At 41.6% G+C, this 18,802-nt stretch overlaps 1 long non-coding RNA gene across 1 annotated transcript in view; it reads left to right on the plus strand.

Annotated features, from left to right (window-relative positions):
- Positions 1–11,818, plus strand: part of LOC121037290 (uncharacterized) — a 13,471-nt gene extending 1,653 nt beyond the window's left edge. Inside the window, exon 2 of the long non-coding RNA XR_005793693.1 lies at positions 11,704–11,818. This is a non-coding gene — a long non-coding RNA (uncharacterized LOC121037290). The remainder of the gene's footprint in view (positions 1–11,703) is intronic.
- Positions 11,819–18,802: the final 6,984 nt, after the last annotated feature.

Below are 18,802 nucleotides of genomic sequence, written 5' to 3' on the forward strand. Positions count from 1 at the left end.
GCATTGAGGAGGGCACTTGTTGGCATGAGCACTAGGTGTTGTAAGCCAATTTGACAATAAATTATATTAGAAGGAAGGAAGGAAGGAAGGAAGGAAGGAAGGAAGGAAGGAAGGAAGGAAGGAAGGAAAGAAAGAAAGAAAGAAAGAAAGAAAGAAAGAAAGAAAGAAAGAAAGAAAGAAAGAAAGAAAGACACCATTGAGATGTTCCAGCTCATCCTTTAAGGTCAATGACAGAGTCACAAAGCACAGACACAGGAAGAGAGCTTACAAATCACCTGGGTATGCAGTGTCAGTCTTAACCTGGATGGTGCAGTCTATTGTTAACCCTAATTGGGTGGTGGAGCTGGGTCATAAACCCTAGTCTTTTGCCTGCCAGACCAATGCTCTTTCCTATTGATGACCTATTGTCCCAAACATATCACTGGCCCTTGTGTTGTTCCTAAACACCACTAAGGGCAGTGGGATGGGTCTGCCATCAATAGTAGGGTTGTTTTGTTCCTTTCTTTTTGCCCCTACTGGACCCTATACATCTGAGGTTCACTTGTGCCCAGCACCCTTCCTCTGCCATCTGGTGAAAATGCCCTGTTCTTTTGAAAAAACTACCTTTCCCTATTTTATTTGTGCCTGGCTTGCCTATCATAGGTCCTTCGGTCCCTTTAATGCAGAACTGGACATGTGGCACAGACTAGCCAATCAGAATTCTCCATCTCTCTTGGTCACATGATTGGATCACAAATGAGGACATGGCCTAACGTGGGCCAAAGCCTTCTCTAAGACTTCGGTATATACTCACTAGGTGGGAGAGGTGTGTCTTTTCCTCCAGTGGCAGCAATAAAGACAGAGAAAGCCCAAAACTGCTAGAGCCATCTTACCTAACCGCATTAAAGATGCCATCTGCAAGATTAAGCCAACACACCAGAGAGCCAGGCCAAGAGGATGAGAGACAGATCCCTGACAACAGGTCCAGGGCTGAGCCTCTGGACCCAGCCATGCACAGTCAGCTCTTGTATATGCCAGCTACGTGCGCTTGGGCTTTGTTTGCAGAGTGTTTCTGATACTTGCAACAGGAAGTACCGTAACACAAATGCTTTATCACTCCAATTGGTTAATCATGATTGATTGCATTATTGCCCCTGTGTTAACACCCTGTGTCATATGACTTTGGAATTCTCCCCCTCAAGGCAACCACCCTTTGGTTTTTCAAAGCTGAGTCAAGTGACTTGCTTTGATCAATAGAATGTGATAAAGGTGACGGCATGCCCAACCCAAGCCTAGGCCTTAAGAAGCCTGGTGTTTTCTGCTTGCCCTGGTGAACTGCTCCCCACGTCATGAGGAGGACGTGTATGCCAAGCCTACATCGACCAACTTCTAGCCAATTCACAGACGCGTAAGCTAAATAAGCACTTATTCTCAAACTAAGATCTTGAGGTTGTTGTTATGCCCCAATAACTGACCAGGAAAACCCGTGTGTCACTCTTCTTCTTTGGGCTTCTTGCAGACAGGAACTACATTTCATACACTGCTGTGTCCCCAGGGACTAGCACAGCTACTGGCACAGGGAGGGAAGAGACAGACTGGCCCTCCCATACCACTCTAGCTGGTTTGAAGTTCTGACCTCAGCAAAGGAGGGACACACCCATGTGCCGACGGTGAAGCTCTGTTTCTGGCATATACAACATCCCTTGGAAATTCTCCTCTAATATTTTGAGGCTGACGTCTAAGAACCTACCCCATATGCCACATCCAGGTTCTCCCTCGTTGGCCTGCCATTTAAGAGAGACCATAACACCTCTGCCCATTTCTGCCCCCAGGACAGTCAGACAGGATTATGCTGGTGAATAACTGGGTACAGGGTACCACGGCAAGCCTGCCATGGAAGCCTGCTAATCACACCCAGTTGATACTTGCCATTTGCCATCAAAAGGCATTTTACAGTGTCTCATTGAAATCGGGAGAAGGATTAAGAGGCCCCTTTCTTGATTAATGACTTTCTCTGCCTGAGAGATATAATCCTATCTATAACCCCAAATAACTAGAAACAAAATTAAATTTCTACCGCGAGATCACTCGAGGCACGTGTTACACCATGCCTGTAAGTCTTGTTTTCTTTACATATTTTATCCAGCTTACAGGCACAAGATATTCTGATCCCCAGAACCAGAACTGTTCTGCAGTAGGAGGCATCAGTGACAGAAGGGAATTTCCCTAGCTTTTCTACGGTGCTAAGGAGTTAAAAAAAGCAACCACTCTCCCTTGGGCAAAGATGTGCATTGAGTGTGTATATATAATGTGAAAATATCTAAAGATTACTCATTTCTTCACATCCTCTTAGGGAAATAGGCAGGCATCGACATATCAAAAGCAAAAGCTTTTTCTATTGACTTCACTGATTTCCATGCTGGATCTCAGTTATCATGAAAAAATTCAGAGGATCACGGACTATCCAAACTGGAAAGGACCTTTGAGACCCTTTCTCCAGATCCCATAATCTGACAGATAGAGTGGTACCCAGACAGGGAAGGGAACTTACTCAGAATGTGGGTCAGCTGATTCTCAGTCCAGCAACTTCTGTTCTCATCCACACACTGATCCATTCAGGCTGCTATCACAAAAATGCCAGATTGGGTAGCTTACGAATGACAGAAGAGGTTGAGAAGTCCAAGATCAAGGTGCCAGCAGATCCAGTATGTAGGGAGAGCCCTGTGGTTCATCAACAACCGTCTTCTCACTGTAGCCTCACAAGGTGGAAGGAGCCAGGGAGCCTCCAGCACTAATCCCCTTCACGTGGGTCCACCCTCATGACCTAGTCACCTCCCAAAGGCCCCACCTCCAGATACCATCACACTGAGCATTAGAATTTAACATATGACTTTTGGGTGGGCACAAACATTCAGTCTATAGTGAGCATGTGGGCACACTGACACATGCACACACACATTTGAACCAACATTCATCAAGCACCTTCTCTATATGAGGCGTTATGGGGAATGCAAACAGAGAAGATGCTCATTCAACATCTGTTCCAATGCCCAACCCCCTTGTGCTGCACAGAAGAACACTCCCAGGAAGCTCATACAAGGGCTTTCCTAAGTTCCCTGGCAGCTAGAGTTCCAAGTGTGATTTAGGTCCAACAGTCATGTGTCGTGTACTTGCACAAGATATCAATTGAGAACTAAGTTGCATGGAGGAAAAAGTGCTTGCATAAAGTGTTGACTTGGGAAGGAGTTACATGGGGAGAGAGAGGTGCAATGCACCCATCCTGACAGATTGCAGCAGAGATGGGACAGTTCTGGGGCAGGAGCTGTGGCAGGTGGTGTCCCTGTTCACCAGTTCTTTGATCATGGAGAGGCAGCAGCTCCCTGGGTAGCTGAGTTCTACAGTGTGGTTTTAGAAGCTGTTCCTGGAGTGTAGACTCAAGACTCTCTTCAGCCCTACCATTCCGTGGGCTAACCAGATTTCCCAGAGTCATTTCTACCTAAACCATCCAGAGTGCTATCATTTGTCTGTAGTTAGCACCCTAATCAGTAATTTGGGAACCTGAATTATTTAAAATTATAAATTAGGATTCAGATGTTTTTCTAAATCAGACTGCTCTTCCCACAAGTAGTTCAAATTAGACATGCTTGACCATATACACAGACATTGTATGAAATGTGTACCTAGAGATTTAACACCTTTATACAAGGGAGTAGAAAGGTACTAGTTTGTGTTAATGTATGATGGATCATATGATCACATTCATTTCAATATGATTTCTAGAAAAGAGTTTCAAAAGGATTAGAATCGCACCTGAGTTTAAGCAAGGTGAGTGAAATTTAATTATCTGGAATTGGGTACAAAGTCTACAGAGACCTCAATTCAAAACTGAGTCACCAGTACGAGCAGCCATACTGGTGACTTCTTGGATGCAGGAAGGAGTAGGGCCCAGTTGCTATAGCACAGGACTGTTTCTCTGACATACAAGCTTTCCAATCTCCCCTTTTCTGCTATTTACCTCTATATCTGAGACTTGTGACCCATCACAGTATTCAATTCTCCTGCGTGGGATCCTGAGGATCCCCAGGCTGAACCAAAAGTCTCCCCCTGAGACCAATTCTGGTACTGGAAAAACATGGAGGTGAGAGGTGAATACCATTGGCTCTCCACCCTGAAACATGGAGAAAGAGGCCTGTTTTCAGCTGGAGAGAATTTATCAAGCATGAGATAAAATGGGGACATACATGGGAGAAGAGCAAATCATAGCTGGTTTGAGTAAAATTTCAGTCCCAAACCTGGTTGCTGTAGCTCCTTTACCAACTCCATGAGTTGTCACAGAGCCCTTCCCAGCAACATGAACCATAGACCCCTGCAGCTTAGGCCAATCTGATCCAGATTTCTTCAACACAGAGATCCCAGTAACTGGCCATGAGTAGTAGGAGTCCAGCCCCATTAAGATGCTGGTTTTCCCAGAAGACAGAAAGAAAGAAAAGGGATGCATTCAGTCTACAGCAATCCCCCTCCAAGACAAGCAGGCATCTCAGCTCCCCTGAGCTGAGAAACACTTGCCTCGGCATTATTGTAGCACCATGAATCCCATTCCAAGTTAACACATTGCCAGAAAAGCACCCATTCATCCACATTTTCCCTTCCTGTATGCCAAAAGCCAAGACCAGCCAATACCTTCAAAGATGAGTCAGCATCCCACCTTGGCAGACCTCGGGTTGGATTGAGACCCACTGGTACTCATGGACAGGGCATCCCAGGGAGACTCAGACTAAGTTTCACCTCAAGAGACAGGCAGGGAGCCCATAGCAAGCCTTGTGCTATACTCACCACTTTTCTTCCCATCCCTTATATAGATAGCCTAGGGTGAAGAGTGGTTTGAGGGATGTTATTTGTAACCCCTTATGCTTTGTATCTACCCAGGGAGGTAAATCCCATACCTGGAGGACTGTTTTACTGTTTTACTTAATGAAGTTACTGGGGCAAAGTGACTTGCCCTGGAAAACATGTTGAGAAATTTTCACTTCTGGGGAAACTGAGAAGGAAGGCTGAACCTTAGGTATGGGATGGGGCAGAGTGAGAGCTGGAGTTGGGGGTCCTCTACAGAGAGGGGGTTATGGTTAATGAAGATTTTTCAAGTAAAGACTTGCACTGTGCAATGTGATCCCTGCCTAGGCCCTTAGATCTTTAGTAAACAAGGCCAAAAAGTGCTTGGTCTGCTTGTATTTCTCATGAAAACCAGTGAAGGGACTAAGCTACATTAATTGCAGGCCCGGGTGTGGGCCAAAGCAGAACCAGGTCCCCTGAACAAAAGGAAACCTGATACCAGGTTACATTTCCACAGGCATGAATCTGATAAACCTTAATCTAATCTGGTAAGTTACAGTACTTCTACTTAATGGAATATCACAATTACTTAAAATGATAAAGCTAAACACAGGGGGGAGTGTGCAGCGTAGTATGTTTTAAAAAAAAAAAGAATTGTGGTTTGTATGTTCATTGTGAATATAGCACTGAAAATGCAGATGCAAAGAGGTGAAGAACAAAAATTGGATGAGTTGTATTAGGATAGGGATGTTATGGTGATTTTCTACTCTTTTCTAAACATTTCTTCTCATGTCATTTTTAAGATCTAGACAATTAAGGGTGCCTGGGTGGCTCAGTCAATTCAGCGCCTGACTTCGGCTCAGGTCATGACCTTGCGGTTTGTGAGTTCGAGCCCCATGTTGGGCTCTGTGTTGGCAGCTCAGAGCCTGGAGCCTGTTTTGAATTCTGTGTCTCCCTCTCTCTCTGTCCCTCCTCCACTCACATTCTGTGTCTCTCAAAAATAAACGAACATTTTTTAAAATTAAAATAAAATAATGAAATAAGATGCCTGTGATGCAGGCATTCGGTGAGCATCTAATATGTGCAAAGCTCTGTGAGGTGTGCTGATCCTGGTGTTTTCACCCTGATCAGGGAGTTTTCAGACCAGTAAGGAGATAGCAGTTCAACTTATGACCAGAAAGACAGGGATATATGCAATGACTGCAAAGGAAAAGAAACCCCCTATTGGGGCAGAGAGGAGAAAATACATCCATCCAATTGGCAGATTAAAAACAGCATTTTGGAAGACAGAATTCAAAAACTTTAAACACCCATTTCTGAGGACAGTGGGAGTCACTGAAGGTATATGAAAAGAGATGTGCCATAACCAGAACTGAGCTTTATAGAAGTACCATCGCATCATGTGTAGAGAGCCAGAAAGAAAAAGGCTGTTATAGACCAGGAAGGCTTAGCCTAGAACAGGGCAGGGGAAGGAGGGGATGAAACACACTAGACCACGGGTTATAAAATAGCTCAAATGGGAGAAAAACCCCAACATGGCAGCCTGAGTAAGAAGAAAGGAAGAGAAAGAGCAAATGTTTGCATAAAGATGGCAGGTCTATTAATCTACTCAGGTAACCATAACAAAACACCATACGCTGGGTGGCTTTGGCCACAGAAACTTATTTTCTCACAGTTCTGGAGTCTGGAAGGTCCAAGATCAAGGCCCAGTAGGGTTTGGTTTGTGAGAGCTCTTCCAGGCTTGCAGACAGCCACCTTCTCAAAATGTCCTCATATATATAGCCTTCCCTTAGTGTGTACATCTGGAGAGAGGGAGCTCTTGTTATAAGGAGACTAATCCCATCATAAAGGTCACACTTTCATGACCTCATTTAAATCTAATTATCTCCCAAAGGCCCCACCTCCAAATACCAACACTGGAGGTTAGGGCTTGAATATATGATGTTCGAGGGACACAATTCAGTCAATGGCAGCAGGGCAGTACTGCCATTCCTTAGTTGATGGATGTGAGGGTGAAGAAGAAATGCATTGTGTATATGTCAGATACAATTGGTCAGAAAAGAAATTTATTACATTAGAGGATGAAAGTCAACCAAGATTAGTGAGTATAAATAGAATTTATTAAGTCACAGAATTCAGGGGAAAGCATAGAGGTCACCAAAACATTGTGGAAAGCAGACTAGATAAGAAGAGGAAGGCAGTGGGGCCCCTGGTTGGCTCAGTTGGTAGAGAATGTGACTCTTGATCTCAGGATTCTAAGTTCAAGCCCCATGTTGGGTGTAGAGATTACTTGAAAATAAAAAAATTTTTTTTAATGTTTACTTATTTTTGAGAGATAGAAAGACAGAGTGTGAGCAGGGAAGGGGCAGAGAGAGAGGGAGACACAGAATCTGAAGCAGTCTCCAGGCTCTGAGCTGTCAGCACAGAGCCTGATGTGGGGCTTGAACCCACAGACTGCAAGCTCATGACCTGAGCTGAAGTTGGATGTTTAACTGACTGAGCCACCCAGGCGCCCCTTGAAAATAAAATCTTAAAAAAAAAAAAAAAAAAAAAGGAAAGATAGAAAAATGTTCTAACTCTTGAAACCACAACAGTGAGGTGAAACCAGAATGTAGGTAGAATCTGAGCAATAAAACAAAAGGTTTGGACTTCTGCTTCCAGCCAAGGTAGAAGAAGGACCAGATATACCCTACTTCCTGAAACTAAAAAACTGGACAAAAATGTTTGAAACAACAGTGTTCAAGAGACTGATTATCAGAGTGAAAGACAATGGTCCCAGAGAGTCAGATATAGACCAGATGAACCCACAGTGGCCAGGTTGCTGCCTTGGCAGAGTTTTCAGATTGTGAAACTAAAAGGGAAAATCTGTGCAGCACTCAGGAGAAGCCCTGAGAGACAGAACTGAGAGCCCAGGGAGATAGAGCAGCTAAGGTTCACAGGACAAAGTATCAGAAATGAGAGACCTTCACATGGAGAAAGCTCTAGAAATCTGCAGCGGGTCCTCTAGGAACATTCAGCAGAGTACTTATTAGCAGAGTGCATGAGGCAACTACCCAAGACTAGAGAATGAATCACCTAAAAGCATAAGAGGGAAAAATACAAAGCACTCAAGAGGACCAGGAAGTTCCTGTACCATCAGACTGGAAAACTTCATAATTCACAGGGTAAGAGCCTTGCTTCGGTGGTGGGTAATAATTAACCCCAAACTACACACAGCTCTGGTCCTACCTAACAGATCTTAATAGCAAGACTCAAAAGGATCAATTATTTCCAAGTAATGTAAATACATCCCAGAACAATGCTCAAAAATATTTACAGGGAAACAAAAACATCCAGCACAAAGAAGGTAAAAGTCAAATTGTGGAATCCAATGAAAAATTACCAGGTATGCAAAGAAACAGAAAAAATAACAGCCATGATCAGGGTACCTGGGTGGCTCAGTTGATTGAGTGTCTAACTCTTGATTTCAGCTCAGGTCATGATCCCAGGGTCATGAGATGGAGCCCCACATGGAGCCCCAAGCTTGAGATTGTCTCTCCTGCTGCATTTTCCCCTGCTCGCTCTCTCTCCCTAATTAAAAAAAAAAAAATTATAGGGGTGCCTGGGTGGCTCATCAGTTAGGTGTCCAACTCTTGATTTCAGCTCAGATAATGATTTCACAGTTCATGAGATCAAGCCCCATGTCGGGCTCTGTGCTGACAGTGCAGAGCCTGCTTACAATTCTCTCTCTCCCGCTCTCTGCCCCATCCCCTGCTCACACTCTCTCTCTCAGAATAAACAAACTTAAAAATAATAAAAATAACAATGCCATGATGAGGAAAAAGTCAGCTGAAATTTACCCAGAACTGACACAGGTATTTGAACTATCACACAAGAGGGGCGCCTGGGTGGCGCAGTCGGTTAAGCGTCCGACTTCAGCCAGGTCACGATCTCGCCGTCCGTGAGTTTGAGCCCCGCGTCAGGCTCTGGGCTGATGGCTCAGAGCCTGGAGCCTGTTTCCGATTCTGTGTCTCCCTCTCTCTCTGCCCCTCCCCTATCCATGCTCTGTCTCTCTCTGTCCCAAAAATATATAAACATTGAAAAAAAAAAAAACTATCACACAAGAATGTTAAAATAGTATTAAACTGTATTTCATATGTTTGAAAAGTTAAGTAGAGCAATGGAAGATGTCAAAAATAAACAAATAAATAAAAGACCAAACCCAAGAGATTAAAACTGTAATGTCTGAGATTAAAGATACACTCAGTGGAATAATGGAAAACTAAACATCACAGAAGAAAAGATTTGTGGGGCGCCTGGGTAGCTCAGTTAGTTGGACGTCCGACTTCAGCTCAGATCATGATCTCACCATTCATGGGTTCAAGCCCTGCATCAGGCTCTGTGCTGACAGCTGAGAACCTGAAGCCTGCTTCAGATTCTGTGTCTCCCTCTCTCTCTGACCCTCCCTGGCTTACACTCTGTCTCTTTCTCTCTCAAAAATAAACAAACATTTTTTAAAAAATTTTAAAAGAAAAGATTTGTAAACTTTAAGATATAGCAATAAAATCTCTCCAAAATGAAAATATATAGAGAAAAAATTGTTTGAATAAAGTATCAATGAGCTATGAGACTACTTCGAGCCACCTAATATATTTGTAACTGAGTCACCAAAGGAGAATATATATGTAACTGAGTCACCAAAGGAGGAGAGACAGGAGGACTAGGACCACAGGAAAAAATATTTGAAGAAATCATTGCTGAAATTTTTCCAAATTTAATGAAAACTATAAACCCACAGATCAAGAGGCTCAATGCACCTAAACATAAGACATATGAAGAAATGATCCCAAGACACATTGTAGTCAAGCTACTCAAAATCACTTATTTAAAAAAAAACAAAAATAAAACCTTAGAGGTGCCTGGGTGGCTCAGTCGGTTAAGCGTCCAACTCTTGATTTCAGCTCAGGTCACAGTCTCACATTTCATGAGTTTGAGCCCTGCGTCAGACTCAGGGTTGACAGTGCAGAGCCTGCTTGGGATTTTCTCTCTCCCTCTCTCTCTGCCCTTTCCCTGCTCACTCTGTCTCTCTTGAAATGAGTAAACTTAAAAAAAATTTTTTTTAATTAAAAAAAAAACCTTAAAAGTAGCCAGGTTTTTTTTTCAATATATGAAATTTATTGTCAAATTGGTTTCCATACAACACCCAGTGCTCATCCCAAAAGGTGCCCTCCTCAATACCCATCACCCACGCTCCCTCCCCTCCCTCCCACCCCCCGTCAACCCTCAGTTTGTTCTCAGTTTTTAAGAGTGTCTTATGCTTTTAGCCAGTTTTTTCAAAGACACATTGCATACCCAGAAACAAAAAGAGAAGGATGACAGCAGACTTTTTATCAGAAGTAATACAAGCAAGAAGAGAGTGGGATTACATCTTTAAAGTACAGAGAGAAAAATCACCATCCTAAAACTCTATACCCTGTGTATTGATTTTCTATTGCTGCATAACTGTCACAAACTTGCAGTCTTATGACAAAACAAAATTTATCTCAGTTTCTATGGATCAGGTTGGCTATATTCATATCAGACAAATTGCATTTAAGAGCAAAGAATATCACCAGGAATTAAGAACACCATTTCATAATGATAAGTGGAGCTATTCATCAGGTTGATATAACAATCCTAAATGTTTACGGCCCTAATAACAGAGCTTCAAAATACGTGAATAAAAAAAAGAACTGAAAGGAGAAAGAGTGAGATATTTCAAATATAGCAAGATATTTCAATATATAGTGAGATATTTCAATAACCCTCTCTCAATGATTGATAGAACAAGTAGGCAAGAAATTAGTAAGAATATAAAAAACTGAATAAAATCAATCAACTTGACCTAATTGATATTTATAGAAGACTTCATAATAGCAGAATACACATTCTTTTCATATACATACAGAACATTTACCAAGATTCTGGTCCATAAAACAAGTTTCAATAAGTTAAAAATTCAAGTCATACAAAGTATAGTTTCCTTCCACAACAGAATTTAATTAAAAATCAATAACAAAAAGATCTCTGGAAAGTCTTCAAATGTTTAGAGACTAAATGACACATTTCTAAATTACCCATAGGTCAAAGAAAATACCATAAAGGAAAAAGAAAGTATTTTGAAGTGAATTAAAATGAAATATATTTGAAAAATTTGTTAGATGCCACTAAAGCAGTGTGTAAGGGGGGATTTATAGCACTAAAAAGCATATTGGTAAAGAAGAAAGATCTCAAATCAATGGCCTCAACTTCCACCTTAAAAAACTAAGTGAAGAAAAACAAATCAAACCTAAGCAGAAATATCATAAATCAGAAAGATCAAAAATCAATTAAACATAAAACAGAAAAACAATAGAGAAAATCAATAAAACCCAAAGCTGATTCTTTAAGAACATTAATGAAATTGATAAATCTAAGCAGACTGATCAGGTAGAAAAACAAAAAGAGAGCAGACACAAATTACCAACATTAGGAATGAGAATATCATTATAGATTCTACAAATAAAACAATAATAAACAGGATATTATGATCAAATTTATGCCAATAAAACTTGGCAACTTAAATGGAAAAATTCCTTGAAAAATACAAACTACCAATGCTCACTCAAGAAGCAGTAAATACCTGAATAGCCTTTTATTTATTAAAGAAATTTAACTTATAGTTTAAAAACTATAACAAAGAGGGCACCTGGATGGCTCAGTCAGTAGAGTGAGCAACTCTTGATCTCAGGGTCATGAATTCAAGCCCTGAATTAAGTAGACATTACTTAAAAATAAAATCTTATGTGATATATGTGTGTGTGTGTGTGTGTGTGTGTGTGTGTGTGTGTGTGTGTGAAATCTTGCCATTTGCAACTACGTGGATGAAACTCGCAGGTATTATGCTAGGCGAAATTAGTCATAGAAAGACAAATATCATATGACTTCACTCATATGAGGACTTTAAGACACAAAACAGATGAACATAAGAGAAGGGAAGCAAAAATAATATGAAAACAGGGAGGGGGACAAAACATAAGAGACTCTTAAATATAGAGAACAAACAGAGGGTTGCTGGAGGAGTTGTGGGAGGGGGGATGGGCTAAATGGGTAAGGGGCTTAAGGAATCTACTCCTGAAATCATTGTTGTATCATGTGCTAACTAACTTGGATGTAAATTATAAAAAATAAATGAGGGGCGCCTGGGTGGCGCAGTCGGTTGAGCGTCCGACTTCAGCCAGGTCACGATCTCGCGGTCCGTGAGTTCGAGCCCCGCGTCGGGCTCTGGGCTGATGGCTCAGAGCCTGGAGCCTGTTTCCGATTCTGTGTCTCCCTCTCTCTCTGCCCCTCCCCCGTTCATGCTCTGTCTCTCTCTGTCCCAAAAATAAATAAACGTTGAAAAAAAAAATAATAAATGAATTATAGAAAGAAAAATAAATAAAAATAAAATATTTTTAAAAATGTTTTTAATGATTATAAAGAAAACTCCTGGCACAGATGGTTTCACTGGTGAATTCTACTAAGCATTTAAGAAAAACATAATACCAATACAAGTTTTTTGGAAAATCCAAGATAAGAGAATACTTCCCAACTTTTTCTCTGAGGCCAGAATCACCCTAATACCAAAGCCTGAAAGATATCACAAAAAAATATCAAATAACCTTCATGAACATAAATGCAAAAATTCTATACAGAACTTTATCAAATCAAATCCAACACTATGTAAAAATAATATACATTTAGGGGCGCCTTGGTGGCTCATTCAGTTAAGTGTCTGACTCTTGATTTCAGTTCAGGTCATGATCTGGCACTTTATGAGTTCGAGCCTCGTGTAAGTCTCCACATTGCCAGTATAGAGCCTGCTTGGGATTCTCTTCCTTTCTTCCTTCTTTCCTTTCTTCCTTCCTTCCTTCCTTTCCTTCTCTCTCTCTCTCCACCCCCCAAAATAAATAAACTTTAAAAAATAATATACATTGTCATCAAATGGAATTTATCCTAGAAATGCAAGATTTATTTAACATTCAAAAATCAATCAATATAATTCACTATATATTAGTAAGTTAAAAATAGGAAAACCTTGTGATTATCTCAACAGACTTGGGAAAAGCATTTGACAAAATCCAACATCCATTCTTCATAAAAATTCTCAGTAAACTAGGAATAGAGTAACTTTTTCAGTCTTATAAAGGGCATCTTCAAAAAGCCTATAGCTAACCTCATCCTTCATTAAAACAAAACACTGAATGCCTTTCTCCCTGAGATCAGGAACAAGGCAAGGATGCCAACTCATCACTTCTACTTAATATTGTATTGGAGGGTACCTTGAAAAGGAGGAACAACATTGGAGACTGATTATAAAGCTACAATAGTCCTGATAGTGTTGTGCGTGCATCAGAATAAAGAGATCAACGGAACAGAATAGAGAGTTGAGAAAATGACTACATATATATCAGCAACTAGGTTTTGTGAAAGGAACTATGGTAATGATGCTATCCACAAATGGTGATAGCCTAACCCTTGATCCACACTTTGCAGTTCAATTCAAAATGAATCATAGACCTAAGTGTAAAAGGTTAGGGAATAAACTTCTGGATGAAAACAGGGAAGAAAATCTTCAGGCCTTAGGTTAGGGAATGAGAGACTGTACAAGCTGTGGGCATGAAGGATATGTTCATTTTCTTCATTGTGGTAATAGTTTCACAGTGTATATGACACCCAAACCACAACTCATGGAAGGGACTTCTCTACAAAAAAGGCCGAGTAAGTCCATCATCACTCTAAACTTGGGTCTTTGGGGGCCCCAACTGGTCTCCCTATTTCCCACCTCTACCCCCAAAAGTCTCTACCTAGGTGGCTGGACTTCAGGCCCACCAGAGAGCCTGGTCCAAGGCAATCAATCACTCCATGTCTCTCTGCCACATACAACAGAAATCCCCAACCTCCCTGTACATCCACAGAAGATCTGGTGCTTATGAAAAAGATGTTCAGGGCAAAGACTTGTGCTGTCCCATCCTGCCTGACCACACACACTCAGCAGATTACACTAGTAGTAATAATAATAGCACTAAGAATAATCATTGCGGTGCAATTATTTCATTAGTGGCAGTTAACATTTGTTGGTCACTTACTCTGAACCAAGCTCTTCAGTAGGCATTTGATGGCATTGTCTCATTTGACACTCATTACAAGTCTCGGGGGAGGGGCTTGGATGATCAAGGATGAACAAAGGGCACCTTCAAAAGGCTGCCCATGGTTGCCGACCTCAGCAGTCAGGGGCAAAAACAGCCACAGCAACTACAGAAGGCAACTTACCACCTATTCCATATCCCGTTGACACTAAAACAGTATTGCTTTCAGCCCTATATTTTGGGCCATAGTATGGTTTTTGTACTTTTCCCATAATCTTCTATACTCATCACTGAAATTCAGAACTTTTCACATCCTGGGAAGGGATTTTCCAGACACAGATTTTGAATACTAAAATTGAGACAGTCCCAGACAAATTAAATTTGTCACCTTACTCTGGATATAGCTGCAAAGCCAGACACAGTGGTAGCCAGGCTAAGCCCAGCTTGGACCTCATTACCAAGTGGTCATCAAAAGGGTGACAAGAACCCTTAATTCGGCATACCCCAGCTGGTACGGTTATTTAATATTAGCTTTGTCAGAGCCTTAACTGAATTTTCTCCTACCCCTTCCAGCAAAGGTATAGAAGCTAGATACCAGGCAGATCGTTTGCAGCAATTTATAATTAATTTATGCCGCCTGAAATGTCCCACTAGGTCAGAATCATTCTTCACCCAGTTAATGAAAGGATTGATTTTAAAGACACCTTTGATCATTAAAAGCATGATTAAGACTTCCTCCCTATTACCCTTCTTTAGGAATGAGCAATGCATCTTCCTGTAGCAGAAAGCTTTCAGTTCTCCCAACAAATGTGCTTGCTGCAATCGAGTGTTTAATTAGTCTCTTTCTTCAGATGAAATAATTGTGTCTCTGCTCTGGATTTCATTCATAAGATCACTTACTTCGCATATGGCAGGCTTTTTATTGACTCACTCATTTATTGCAGGGCCATATGGTGCACACAGAGCAAAGCAACAGTGCGTTAGGCAGAAACCCAGTGGGAGCAGGGGAAAAGCCAGCAGTCTGATATCAGTCAGGCCACCAGCTGACATTTAATTGACTGTCTACTGTGTGCCACCAGCCAGGCCGGGGATTCAGAGGTGAGCAAGAGGCACAGACATTACCCTTATGGCAGTTTCTCAACCTCAGTACTACGGACCTTCAGGGCCAGATAATTTTTAGTTGTGGGGACTGTCCTGTTTGTTGTAAGATGTTTAGCAGCCTCTCTGACCTCTACCCACTAGAAGCTAGTAGTGCTGTCTCCCCACTTCACCCCCATCAGTGTGACAACCAAACAGATCTCCAGGCATTGCCAAATGTCCGTAGGGAAAAGAGTTGCCCCCAGGTTGAAAACCTTAAGGTGTTTGCAATCTAGAAAAGCAACTAAGACAACTGAACAACTCTTTATGATGAAGGATGGCATGGGACGAATATGGTGCTTGTAAACTCCAGCACCCTTGGGAGCCAGTGATGGGAGTGTCAGGAAGGCAATGGGATGGCTCTAACTGGTGAGGACAACCCTGCCACAAGGCATCAGCTAGTGCTCAGCTCCAGCCAAGTGTTACTAGATGCTCTGACAATTCTAGTGTATTCTGAAATCTGGACCTCTATGTAAAATTTCCCAATCTTGCAATGTCCTCAACTGGTTAAAATGTATTTTAATAAAAATGTAACCCTCAGAAGTAAGTAAATAAATAAAAAGATCAAGGGCCTTATTCAGCCAGATGCCTCTTCTATGTAGAAAGTTGAGCAGCATATGAGTCCTGGCACTACCTCTGGCTCACTTCCACCTCTGGGCATTGGGTCTATTTCTAAAAAGTGGCAGGTGGTCCAAATGATCAAGCTTAGACAGTGGTTTTTGACCCTGGATGCCCACTAAAATCACCTGGAGATATTTAAAAACTCATCAATGCACTGGCACCAACCCAGACCAGAATCTCAGAGGATGGGATCTAGGTATCCATGTTTGTTAAAATCTCCCCCAGGTGATTCCAACTGAAGAATCTCTGGCATAGGAGAAGGAAACATGTGTGTCAAGGCCCACCTCCAGGTAGTGTGTTATTATAACACAGGACTCCAAATTCAGACCACTTGGGCTCAAATCCTTCTTCTCCATGGGTAACTATGGAGTCTGAGAGAAAGTTTTTAGCCCAGGTCTCATGGTCTATATCTAGTAAGTGGAAATAACAACACTACCTACTTTATCAGGCTGGTGTAAAAAGTCAGAATCTCTAGAGATGGGGCCCAGGTGTTAGTGTTTTTTATTTTTCCAGATATGTCTAAATAGCAACCAGGGTTGAGAAGCAGTAATTAGGTTCCTACCAGCTCTAACACTCTGAATTTCCCATTGTGTGAAGAGGAAATGAGTACTAGACACCCACTAAGCCTGGGACTGAGATGCCCCATTGGGATCCCTCAAGAAGGATTGGAGATAAAGAGCCAGATGCTGGCTGTATGCAACATAAACTCCAAAGGAACACAACATAACCTCCTACACACACAATCATTAGCTGCTAGGAATAAGAAGTACTTTGGATATCATTCTAAAAGGACTTGGCTTGTAAGGGCTACCTCTACTAACATGAAGGAGCTTCCACCAAAGAACTCAAAGAGCCCTAACTTCCAGACACTGAGTATCTTAAAGCATCTGATCCAGTGTCATGCTGGTAATATTTCCATTATTCACCTGAACTTCTGTAATGAGGTGGCTAACTATGGGGCTTCCATTTGGGACACACACATTTATCATCTGATTAGGAAAGATTACCTATTTTTAGATAAAACATATATCCCCTAACAGGGATGGACAGTTATAAATAACTTGTAAAACTCTAGCCGACGCCCAAAACATCATGATTTAGGTTGAAAGAAAAAGCCTTTCTGATCACTGTCCTCTTGTGTTCCTCAGCACATTTTTCATGTTTACTTGCTGTCACCCCAGATAAGTGATCACCTTAGCTGTATCCCATTTCCTCACAAGCTAAGATGGCAGGAAGAATTGTCGCAATCAAATGGGCAAGATCAAGGCTCTAGGGAGGAGAGAGAGGAGTCTGGTGCCTTTGCCCTGAAAGCAACTAATTAGCCTACCTCCAATTTATGTAGAAAAACTATTGGGGGAGTCACAGAAATGGTTTCAAGTAAGGCCTCTACTCAAGCTGTCAGATCGAAGAGGGCTTGAAAGAAGCCAAGCCTCTCCTTCCACACTGAAATGGAGGCCTGGCCCCTCCATGAGATGAGGTTCCCTCCTTCCCTGGCCAGTGAAGCAACCCAGGTAGATTCTGCTGCAAAAAGGAAAGCCATTCCCAATATGGGTGGAAAACTTTGAGCAAAAAAGAAAATAGTATTGGATTAGAACCTAAAGTATAAAATAAATATCCGTAAGTCCAGAGTATATTTCCATTTCTAGAAAGATGGAATAGACATTTTTTTCCCTGTGTCTTCCAGTATGTACTACTAAAACCCCTAAACAATATAACATTATATATCAAACTCACATAAGTAGGCTAAAAGGTAAAGGGAAGAAGGTAGATGGGCTAGGGACCTCAGTATCCAAGAAATGAATTTGTGAGTTCCCTGGATTTTCTTTTTGCTTCATATATTCCACATAGGAAATAAAGAAGCCAACAACCCATAAGTGCCAACAGCACACAAGGGGGCAGGGGTGGGGAAGCCTGCTCTCTCCAGCTGAAGGGTCTGGAAAGAACCAGTCCAGCAAGACAGAACACTTTTAGCCAATAATCACTGTACTCCAGTTAAAGACTACAATAAAAATTGTGGTCCCATTTCTACTGACGCCAGCAAAAGCCAAGCGTGGAGCCTAGACTTCCATCCTCATGAGGCTATACCAAGATGCCCCAACACCCATATCCAGTCAGTATCAGAGAAGACCAAGTAGGGAGCCAGAGCTTTTATTCCATCCCTGCAGAGTGGTAATGAAACCCTACCCCTGCCATGTCAGTGAAGACCACGTGGGTAGCCAGCACTCCTAATCAGCAGTAACAAGGAGCACCTCCACCCACACCTCAGATGTCAACAAATGCCATATGGGAAACCTGGATTCTACCTCCACCTGGCAGGAACAAGGCAGCACTGCAACTTCCCTACTGAAGAAGTGTCAGAGAAATTCAGCCAAAACAAAAGGTTTAAATCAGATAGAACATCTCACAACATAATACAAAAATGTCTAGGTTTCAGGCAAAAATCGCTCATCATACCAACACCCAGGAAGAGCTCAAACCAAATGAAAAAAATACAATCAATAGACACCAACACCAAGAAGACAAGAATGTAAGATCTACGTGACTTACAATTTAAAAGCAGCCATGATAAAAATGCTTAAACAAGCAACCTTGAGGCATATGAAAAGATATAAAGCCTCAGCAAAGAAAAAGAATATGTAAAGAAGAACCAGAAATTTTGGAACTGAAAAATACAGTAACTGAAATAAAAGCTCAGTGGATGACCTCAATAACCAAATGGGAAGCAGAGGAAAGAGTCAGTGAACTGAAAGATAGAACAAAAGAAATTACCCAACCTGAACAACAGAAACAAAGTAAACAAACAAACAAAAAGGGGGAGCAGAGTCCCAGAGGAAAGGAGAAAGAGGGAAGGGCTGAAAAGGTACTCAAAGAAATAACATCTGAAAACTTTCCAAATTTAGCAAGAGGTATAAACCTGCCAATTTAAGAAGAGGAGTGAACTCCTAAACAGGATAAACCCAAAGAAATTCACAAGAAGACACATTATAATTAAACTTTTTAAAACTAAAGACAAAGAAAAAGTCTTAAAAGCAAGCAGAGAAAAAAGTGACACCTTACCTTTAGGAGAAAACAATTAAAATGACGTTAGATTTCTCATCAAAAACCATGAA

Source organism: Herpailurus yagouaroundi, unplaced genomic scaffold (assembly GCF_014898765.1).
Source record: "Herpailurus yagouaroundi ecotype Mexico unplaced genomic scaffold, PumYag 163, whole genome shotgun sequence".
In the NCBI taxonomy this organism is placed as follows: Eukaryota; Metazoa; Chordata; class Mammalia; order Carnivora; family Felidae; genus Herpailurus; species Herpailurus yagouaroundi.